Source organism: Phragmites australis, chromosome 9 (genome assembly GCF_958298935.1).
Source record: "Phragmites australis chromosome 9, lpPhrAust1.1, whole genome shotgun sequence".
In the NCBI taxonomy this organism is placed as follows: domain Eukaryota; kingdom Viridiplantae; phylum Streptophyta; class Magnoliopsida; order Poales; family Poaceae; genus Phragmites; species Phragmites australis.
In genome coordinates, this window is record NC_084929.1 from 18,544,435 (window position 1) to 18,554,403 (window position 9,969).

Sequence of the window (9,969 nt, forward strand, 5' to 3'; positions counted from 1 at the left end):
TGACGCTGCGGCGGGAGGAGGGCGTGTACGCGCCTTCGTCGATGAAGGCGACGGTGTACTCAGGCTCCTGGAAGCCGAGCTCTTGGTTATCGGGGACGGCTCTGTCGTCGCTACCCCTGCGGGGCTCCTCGCGGTCCCTCTAGCGCTGCTCGATGAGGCATTTGACCGTGCGGCACTCCGTGAGGTCATGCCACTTGGTCTGGTGGATCTGGCACCACTTCCCTTGCTCGGGCCTCGCGGGAGCGGGGGCCCTTGTAGGAGCGGGAGCCCTTGCGGGAGCCGGATCCCTAGGAGGGGCTCAGGCCGGAGCCCTCACAGGCGTGGGCCGTCTATCGGCGGCCACCCGGCATGCTGACCGGTGGTCCAGGGCTGGCTCGACGGGGCCCTGGGCTGGCTCGACAGGGACAGCCTGCGCCTCCTTCTCTTTTTCTTTTCCCGCCTGTCAGAGCGGGAAGGACCTGGTTGATCGGCGGCGGGATGCTCAGGGCGCGAAACATGCCATGCCCGAGCCTCTGCCGCCTTGGCGCACTTGTCGGCCAGCGTGAAGAGTTCCGCGGTGGTTTCGACCTCGTGCGTGCCCAGCTTCTCGAGCATCTGCTCGTCGCGGACACCCTGCCGGAACGCGACAATGATAGCGTGGGGGGTTATCCGCGGGATGGTATTGCGGACCTGGCTGAAGCGCTGTATGAAGCACCGCAGTGTCTCCCCCTCCTGCTGTTTGACAGCGTGGAGGTCGCACTCCAGGCCGGGGCGTGTGAATGTGCCCTGAAAGTTTGCCACAAACTGGTGGCAGAGATCATCCCAGGAGCCGATGGATCCTGGGGATAAGTTCATAAGCCAAAAGCGGGCAGAGCCCCTCAAGGCGACATGGAAATAATTGGCCATCACCTTTTCACTGCCGCCAGCCGCTTGGACAGCAGTGGTGTAGATTTGGAGGAACTCGACGGGGTCGATGGACCCGTCGTACTTCTCTGGCAGTTCTGGTCGGAACTTGGTGGGCCATTTGACCCGGCAGAGCTCGCTGGTGAAGGCACAACAGCCTGTGCTGTACCCTGCTACGCGGGCAGCGCCCTTGGACGGTGAGCGCCGGCGAGCCGAGGAGCCCCGGCGGTCATGGGCCGGCAAGGACGAGGCCTGATCCTCGGCTTCGGCCTCATGTTGAGTCTCCCGCTGGCGCTCGAGGGTAACGCGCGCGTCTTCGACGGCCCTCCACTCATTGAGGTGCAAGCGGAGGTCCTGAGCTCTGGTAGTGGCTAGGGGGCGGCACTCCGCTTGGAGGCCCCCCGGCCAGTGCGACCACCACCTAATGATGGGCCGGTCTTGGCTGCGCCGCGGTGGGAGGTAGCGCTAGAAGTGGAGAAGCTCAAAAAGGACTTGGCAAGGTTAAAGGGTAAGAGTCATATCCAACCTCATCAAGATAACTGTGACAATATGGTGAGTAAGCTTGCAGAGGGTTCATCGTAATATGCTTCAAGTGCCATTAAGAAGGTCAAAAGTCTTTCCAATGCAAGCAAGTCAAGAAGTAGACCAAGAAGAAGATGATGATGAATCTCTCCAACAAAACCTCCAACACCTACACCAAGTCCAACTACAAGATTAAGACCAAGAGAAACTACTATAAGCTCAAGAAGAAGGATAATGACAAAGTGGTTGCACACATGGTTGGAAGAAAGGAACAGAGGTAGAACCAACCCATTTGGGTGCCTAAGAAAGTCATCACCAACATGAAGAAGCCCTAATCGGTTTGGATTCCAAAGAAGATTTAAAGTTCTCGTGTCGTTAGGGATTTGGAGACTTGGCACACAAGAGCAAGTAAAGGTTCAAGCAAAGAAGTCAAGTGTACAAGATTGAGCACATTAATGAAGACTATGATCATCAAATACTCAAATCCCCATCCAAAGGTAAAAGAGGTAATGATAGCTAGAGTTTTTGTTCATGTATTTTGTTTTGCATCTAGTACATTTGTCTTGTCTAGGATTGCATGTGCATATATCTATCTATTGTAATGCCTAGTGTAGGTTTATGATATCGTAGGTTACTTGTGTTTCTCTCTAACCCATGAGCAACCTACATGGTTTATTAGTTGTAAGTTCTTTACATGACATATTTCTTTAATTGATATTATTTATGTACCATGAGTCCAATTTATAGGATAAATTCTCTGTTGTTATCAATGACAAGTGCATATCTCTTACAAGTATTTGACACTTGTATGCACAGATTTAGGGGGAGTATATCCTATGGGTTGTAATTTTGAGACTAATATATATTTCAAGTGATATCCTTTGTAGTCTCATGGAGTACTCTATATGTCCTCGGAGGTACGCAATGCTTATTTGTTTATAGGTATCATTATCAACTCATTTGAACATTTAAGCTACCTCCATACATAATATGACTTAAACTTACTATCATGGCATATTGTCTAGTTGTACATATGTTTTACTCTCATCATATGTATGCACACATATAAGGAGAATTTAGACTATATTATGTGATTTTCATGAATTATGATCCACGTTCTTTGCATTTCAATTGGTATCCACACAACCATTCATTGAGATTTCTACAAGTGGTATCATCTTATTGGATCTTGTTCATCAAGATCTCTCCCAAGTGCTCTAATATTTTTCTTAAGTTCAATATATGTTTGTAGATTTTTTTAGATTATTGACAAAGAGGGAGAATTTTGATGACCAAAGCAAGATACAAGTTGAAAAATGACATGCCTAGGAGAGAACAAGCAAGGGAGCAAGATGTCTAGGGATGCCAAAGTTGATAAAGGGGGAGAAGAAGGGGCTCGTGCATGGGTCGACCAAGGGAGATAGTGGCGATAGGGGGAGAATCGTCTCCATGACGGTCACAACAAAAGGGGGACAAAATAAAGGTAAGAACAAAGTATGACAAACATGAGATCTTTTCCTTACAATTTCTATCATTGTTTGTTCTTACCATGCATCCAAGCAAGTAGGCAAGGCCTTATGCCATTTACATTTGGTTTTCAATTGGTATATTTTAGTATTTGCCTCTTGCTTTGGTTGTGTTGTCATCAATCACAAAAAATGAGGAGATTGTAACGAACATGACCCTCTTAGGGCATGTATGTGATTTTGGTTATTAATGGCAATATAGTAAATGGGACTAACATGTTTGTCAAGTATATGCTTTAGTAGGTCTCATCGATGCAACAAAAGAGAAGTTACCGAAGCTGGAACAAAGAGAGGAATGAATTGGACTTGTTCCATAAATTTTTATGTGATCAAATGAGATGGATTTTTATATAATCATGTAGGGCTCTTCACAAGATTTCTATAGAGTCCAAGATCATCAAAATCGGAGTTCGGAGCGGAAACTTATGCCTGAAATACGAATTGCTAGTCAGCTGAAAATATATACGGCAGATATTCTGGTGTGTACAATTTCAAGAGTAGAGTATAATCTGGCATTCACAAAAATGAACATGTTGGATGATCCGGTGTTCACAATAATTTTTTGGTGGTTTGTTTTTTTAGAGAGCTTCCAAATGAGGTCTAATACACGCGGGATGTTCTGGCATTCACAAAAATGAACACACCGAACCATTTTCTATAGTGGTTGCAAAATGGCTCGGTCAGCATCGTATGAATGTAGCATGTTCTGACATTCAAAGAGGACATCACGCTGGACCTGTCGGCGTTCACAAGAAAGAAAGTGGAGTTCCAACGGCTAGTTCATATAGTGTATATGCTGGATGGTCCGGCGCTTGTAATGTTGCACACGCTGTACCTTCTAGTGAGTACAACAATATATGACCATTGAAGTAATAGCTAGTTCATGGGATTGAGGCTATAAATACCCTTCCACTCGGCCATTTGAAGGTGTTGCAGTGTGCTAGAGTATAGGAAAGCTCATAGACACTTGAAAAGATATCCAAACCACCAAAGTGCTAAAAGTGATCATCCAAGGCAATTAAGCATACGATTAGTAAGTGATTAGTGCTAATAGGCCTAGAGAGAGTTGTGTCTAGGTGTTGCTGTCTAGAGAAGGGATCAAGGAGTGATAATAGCTTGTATCGAGAGGTACGTCGGTGCCTTGGAGTCTTGGTGACTCGTCGACACCTTGGGCTTTGGTGGCTCAAGCTTGTTGGCCCTCCGACTTGGTGTGAAATGGTAACAAGACTTTTGTACGGGGACATGGAGACCCTTGCCTTCGTGGCTCAAGCTCCGAAGTAACGACGACGGTAAGTGAAAGGAAGAGAGGCTTGTGGTGAGGCCTTGCCTTGGTGGCTTGGTGGCTCAACCTACTTGAGGTCTAAGTGGCTCAAGAGCTATGACCAGGTGTCGTCCGGGAGTATATCCTTGGTGGAGCTCCAACGTGAACTAGATGTGGTATTTATGCCATTGATACCACATAATACAAATCACTTATGACGAGTTTGCTCTCTCTACCTTACGTTTCCACATTTACATACTTGCAACTTACCTTTGTGTATTTACATTTCTAGAGTAGTTTGCTAGGTTTGGCTATAGGTTGCAATCATTTTTAACGGTAGAGTTGACACACTTGATGAACCTAGAGCATATTTAGATAGAAATTGATATAGGTTTATCTTGTGAAGTTTTTAGAGCCAATTAGTTTTATGTGTCCTAATTCCCCCCCCCCCCCCCTCATAGGACGTCACCGATCCTTTCAAGGGGTCTGCCCCCGGCTCCGCCACCTCAACTCCTCCTCCTCCTCCCTGGCTTCCCATCCGCCTAATTACCTCCTACCGAAATGAGCCCCACGTGGAATTCCTCTTCCGTTGTTCACACCCTCCGCGCTACCATCAGATCGAGGTGGGGCATCCCTGCACTGCAACCCCAACTCTCTTCCTTTCTCTCATCGGCGTCGCCACCGCCCTCATGACCTCATACCCGCTTGCACTGGCGTGGAGTGGGGATCCATTCGGGCTTGAATTGATTTCTCTTTGGTTGGTAAGGAACGCTACCTTAGCTTCCTTAGAGCAATTGTTCGCACTGATATTTTCTTTGCTGTGACTATGAACCCTCAAATTCAAATCTTTCTTATTCTCCAAACCATTCAGTTTTGTTGAGGAATTGTTTGTTGCATGCTGGAAGAGTACTAATAGCTGACTAGCAGTTCGTTTGTTTTTCAAAAGTTTTTGGGGTTCAACTGAATTCCCAAGCCCCACGTTAAGATGGCCCTTGCCTAATCTGACCCCCATCTCCTCCTGACAGAGTAAGTAGATAGATGAACGATGCCTTCACGGAACACTTCTATGGCATTTGAGGATGATTATGAGGTAGGAAACAAAAGATTGCCGGTTCTTTGTTATCTGTCTGTTGCTGCATTTTCCCATTTTATGTTGACTTCAAGTTCGTTTAGATAAAGGTGTAGAGTTACGGCCTTATTTACTTAGTTGCTAGGTGCATAGATAACATCCTTCACTACTATAATGCTCAAAAAAGGGTAGGTCACTTAGATATAATTTGGTTATCTCTTCTAATTGTCGGGTGAGTTCATATTGAGCTGCCACTCGGGTAGATTTATTGATGGATGCCGCTTTAACTAGTACAATATTCAAAGGGTATTTTTGTTACAAAGTTTGAGTAGCTTCTAATCACCTTTCATTTAGCATTTTTAGCTTAGATTACATTGATTGAGCGCAATTGTCAATGCTTTTTGGGTGAGTATGCATGCAAACTTCATAAAGGGTGCATAGGTGTAGAGCTGACATCATAGAGCTGTAAAACTATTTTGACTTACTGATGAATAGGTCAGTATGTAGAATCGAAATAGCTATTGTAAAAATAATAAGGTAAGTGAAGAAATATATGATAGCAAAATAACAAGGGTGACTGGAGGATGCAATCTATTTCTTTTTTAAAAAAATCACTTATCCATATATCTGAAGTTACTGGAAATTATGCTTGATATATTCTGTTGTGTTGAACCATGTGTTGCAGACTGAACAGAAGAAGCAAGCTGCTGCAGATGTTCTTTTCCATTATTCATAGTTTGTTATGGTGTGCATTAGTGAGGGCGTTCGCCCAACTGATCTCAGGTTGCACCTTATGAAGGTATAGTTATTATCTTGAGTTTGACTTTTGTGATTCTTCCATATTCTGCATTTGAGTGCTCAAAATATACTCCCCATGTGCACGAAGGAATCAATACCCAATACTAAATAGAGAAATCAAGGTACAGATTGAGCTTTTGCTTCTACTGCTGTAGCACCTATTTCTTACAGGCTTAGCCTGTCCACACTGCACTGCTTGTATGTCAGCGACGACCTTCGTTGGTCTCGAGCAGGCGGTTGCTCTGTGCAGACTGCTCCGATCTGGGCACATCTGCTACCCCGAGCGGCATCCAATACTGGAGTGCTGTGCAACGACGACATACCACCTCGAGCCACCATGCAACAAAAGTGAAAAGTTTAACAATTGCAGATCGCCTCGATTAGGATAGGTTTTGAGCCTGGGAGGAAAAAGTGAATTGGTATGGCTTTGAGGAGGTTTATTGAAAAATACACAGTTACCCAAAATAGTTTATCATTAAGTTTTAATCATATGTGACATTCCTCACCACTCTATCGTGAGCATGACTGATTAATCAATTTACAATATAAAGAGGTTGTAGATTTTACCTACAAGTCATGATTCCTGTTTTGCCCGTGTTGCTCCAATACCTACACACTTCAAAGCATCTCCCAATATGTATTTACCTGCTAATGTTTCACTACCATGGGATTATAGCAATCCGCTCCAGAAACACCCTCTTACGCCATATAGTTTCGGTAAGTACACCCTTCCGTTCCTACACCACCATTTGGCCTACACTATACTTGGAGGATTGCTAATTAATAAGTCAGGCTACGCCAGGCTGGAAAAGAAAGGAAAAAGAAGAAAAAAGAAAAGAAAGATTGGGCTCGGCTAGGAAAGAAGTTGGGTTTCGGCTCAAGGGTTTTTTGAGGTTTTTGGTTTTCCTTTTCTTTTCCTTTTTGTTTTTAATACTTCTAATAATACTAGAAATGCAAATAAAAGCCAAAAAAATACCAAAATGCTTTAAATAAATTTGAGAAAATTCTCACAAATCAAAGAGAGCATGATGAATCAAACAAAATGTTTCTATCTAATGATAATGTTTTTGATGACCCTAAATTAATTCTAAGGCCTATTAAATTATTGGAAAACTACTTTCATATTAGACAATTATTGTTATTGTTGCTAATTATTTTTATTTACCAGCTTAAACTAGAAGATGTTGGGATGTTACAGCCTAGGGTTCCAAAGCAGTCGAGCGCGGATTTCAGAGGTCACTTAATCTTATTATTATTTTTGCTTGTTTTTTGTTTTGTTTTCCAAAATATACCCTATACAAAACTATTTCTGGTCTTGACCCCTAAGCTCAACGCCAGACCTGAAGGAACATAAACTTGAATGTGGTAGTGGCAGGGTCTCTAGCGCTAACCCTTACGCCACACTGGCACTGAGATGGACCAGCCCAGGTGATGCATCGGACCTCAGCGCCTTGAGTCATTAGCGAGGGTATGACGTGCCTGTCTCGTTGGAAGTGTGGTTGTAACCCTAAAGGCATCGTTGCTCTTGTTAGAGCTTCGGGTTGGATGTTGATGTGCTGTAGACGAGATGCATGCGAGGGTTTAGCTGATGTCTTTATGTGTTGTTAGTGATCAGGTCATTCTCTTCTTAACAAGATTTCCGCAGCTCTTCAATTACTAGGTTCCCTTCAGTTTGCAATTGTATATGCGTTCTTATTCTTTCTAGTTCGTGCTAATTTTAGTTGATTAATTCACTTCGATTCCCTAATTCTCCAACAAAAACAACACGGACAAAGCTGGTCTTTTAATTTTTATTTTCATGTTCTATCTTGCGTTGTCCTTCCCGAACCACGCGCCTGATGTTGGATCTGCTGAACCAGCGACTTCTATGACGACTCCATTAGTCTCTTCAGAATGCTGCAAAAAGAAATTTTGCTCCGTCTTTATCACTACTACAGAATTCATTTAATGAGGCATATCTGTACAGACGAATCTATAAAGCTGCCTGTATAAAGTGTATCACATACTGCTCCAAACTAGAACTATTTAAGAAAATGGTAGCGAGTACCTGCAACAAAGCGGGACGCTACAGTACAGACGGTTCTAGGTCTGTACTATTCCTTTTTTACAGATGGTTTCAAATTAGAACCATATGTATTATTGACAGTAATAGTACAGATGATTCTAAATTAGAACTATATGTAAGAAAGAAATAGTATAGACGGTTCTAAACTTAGAACCGTCTGTACTATTAGTATCCTACTTATTTTGAGCGTATATCTTGTATAGATTATTTTCATACAATGGTTCGCAATGAACGACAGGTGAGACAGTAAAGAAGGTTCGCGCGATGTTAGAGGTTGCGGGTTCGACTCTAGACAATGCACTAGTGATATTTCGCGTGAAAAATCATGTGACTTGCGACCACGCCTGCATAATAATATAAGGGCTGGTGTGGGTAGAAAAAATATTTTTTTTAGATTTTTTTAGCTCCAGAAAAATTAGTATAGACGGTTCTAATAACTAGCCATCTATACAAATGATTTGTACAGATGATTCCATTAACGAGCCATCTGTACAAATAATTTGTAGAGACGGTTCCAATAACAAGCCATCTATACAAATAATTTATACAAATAGTTCCAGTTACGATCCGTCTCTACAAATAATTTGTACAAATTTTTTTCCACGTACGATTAAAAAATGTCCCACACGAAGTTTTCAAACCATATGTATAAATCATTATTCTACTAGTATACCTTCCACGTGAGGTTTGTGCTGAATACATGTTGAAACTCCCAAAAGAAATCTGGTGTTCCGTCTGAGGTTGTTGATGGCCCAGAACCCAGGTCTTTCGATAATATATATATATATATATATATATATATATATATATATAATAGTACACTAATTATACGGAACACCAGACCTTCTTGCCTGTTAATAGTGTTCGAATCTAAGTCACCAAATAATAGGAAAGGTCTTCGTTTAAGGGGGAAAGTCGAAGGCTTCGTAGTGCGACACGTATTCGGGGGTGGAGTAATCTTAATTCATCCGTCACCTCAGTTACAGTACCAATCTATTTATAGCCTGTACTTGACCACTCCACGCTATAATTTGCAGCATTACCCCCTAACTGCCACATTCCTGATATATTCGGGGGTATTTTGGCACTATCAAGTATATTTGCACATTTACAAATTATACCCTAGACGGCTACACGGGCTTCGACACCTTTAGGGCACCTTCGACCAGCCTCGATGATGCGCCCCGTGTCACCCTTCGGTCTCCATCCGAAGGTCCGCCAGAGACTTCGTCTACGCAGATTCTTGGCACCGCGGGTCAACTTTTGGCCTCCGTCTGAAGGCCCGCCAGAGTCTTCGCCTATGCTGATTCTTGGCGTCGCGGGTCGACCTTTGGTCTGTGTCCGAAGGTCCACCAGAGCCTTCGCCTGCACTGATTCTTGGCACCACGGGTCAATCTTTGACCTCCATCCGAAGGCCCACCATAGTCTTCACCTACGCTAATTCTTGGTGCCACGGGTCAACCTTTGGCCATTGTCCGAAGGCCCGCAAGAGCCTTCGCCTGCGCTTCTTGAAACACCACTGCAATATTCATCATTGTACAGCCATCGGTGGACTTCGACTCACCATCCGAAGGGGTATGGGAGATCATCCCCCAACAGTAGCCCCCTACAGGTAAGGTTCATCTTCGAAGGGCTGAGCCTGTGAATCGGATGATATAGCTTAACGTCGTCCCCTTCGGCCTGTCGAAGGCCCCTGGGGGCTCGTTTGACCTTTTAGCAAACAGTCCCCTCATGTTGTTCATCTTTATTATTATTATTATTTTTGTTTTTGTTTGTTTTTTTAGGGTGGTATGACCATTCTGCTCTCACACAATAGTCGGCTCAATGACGTTAAATGTCTTCGCTT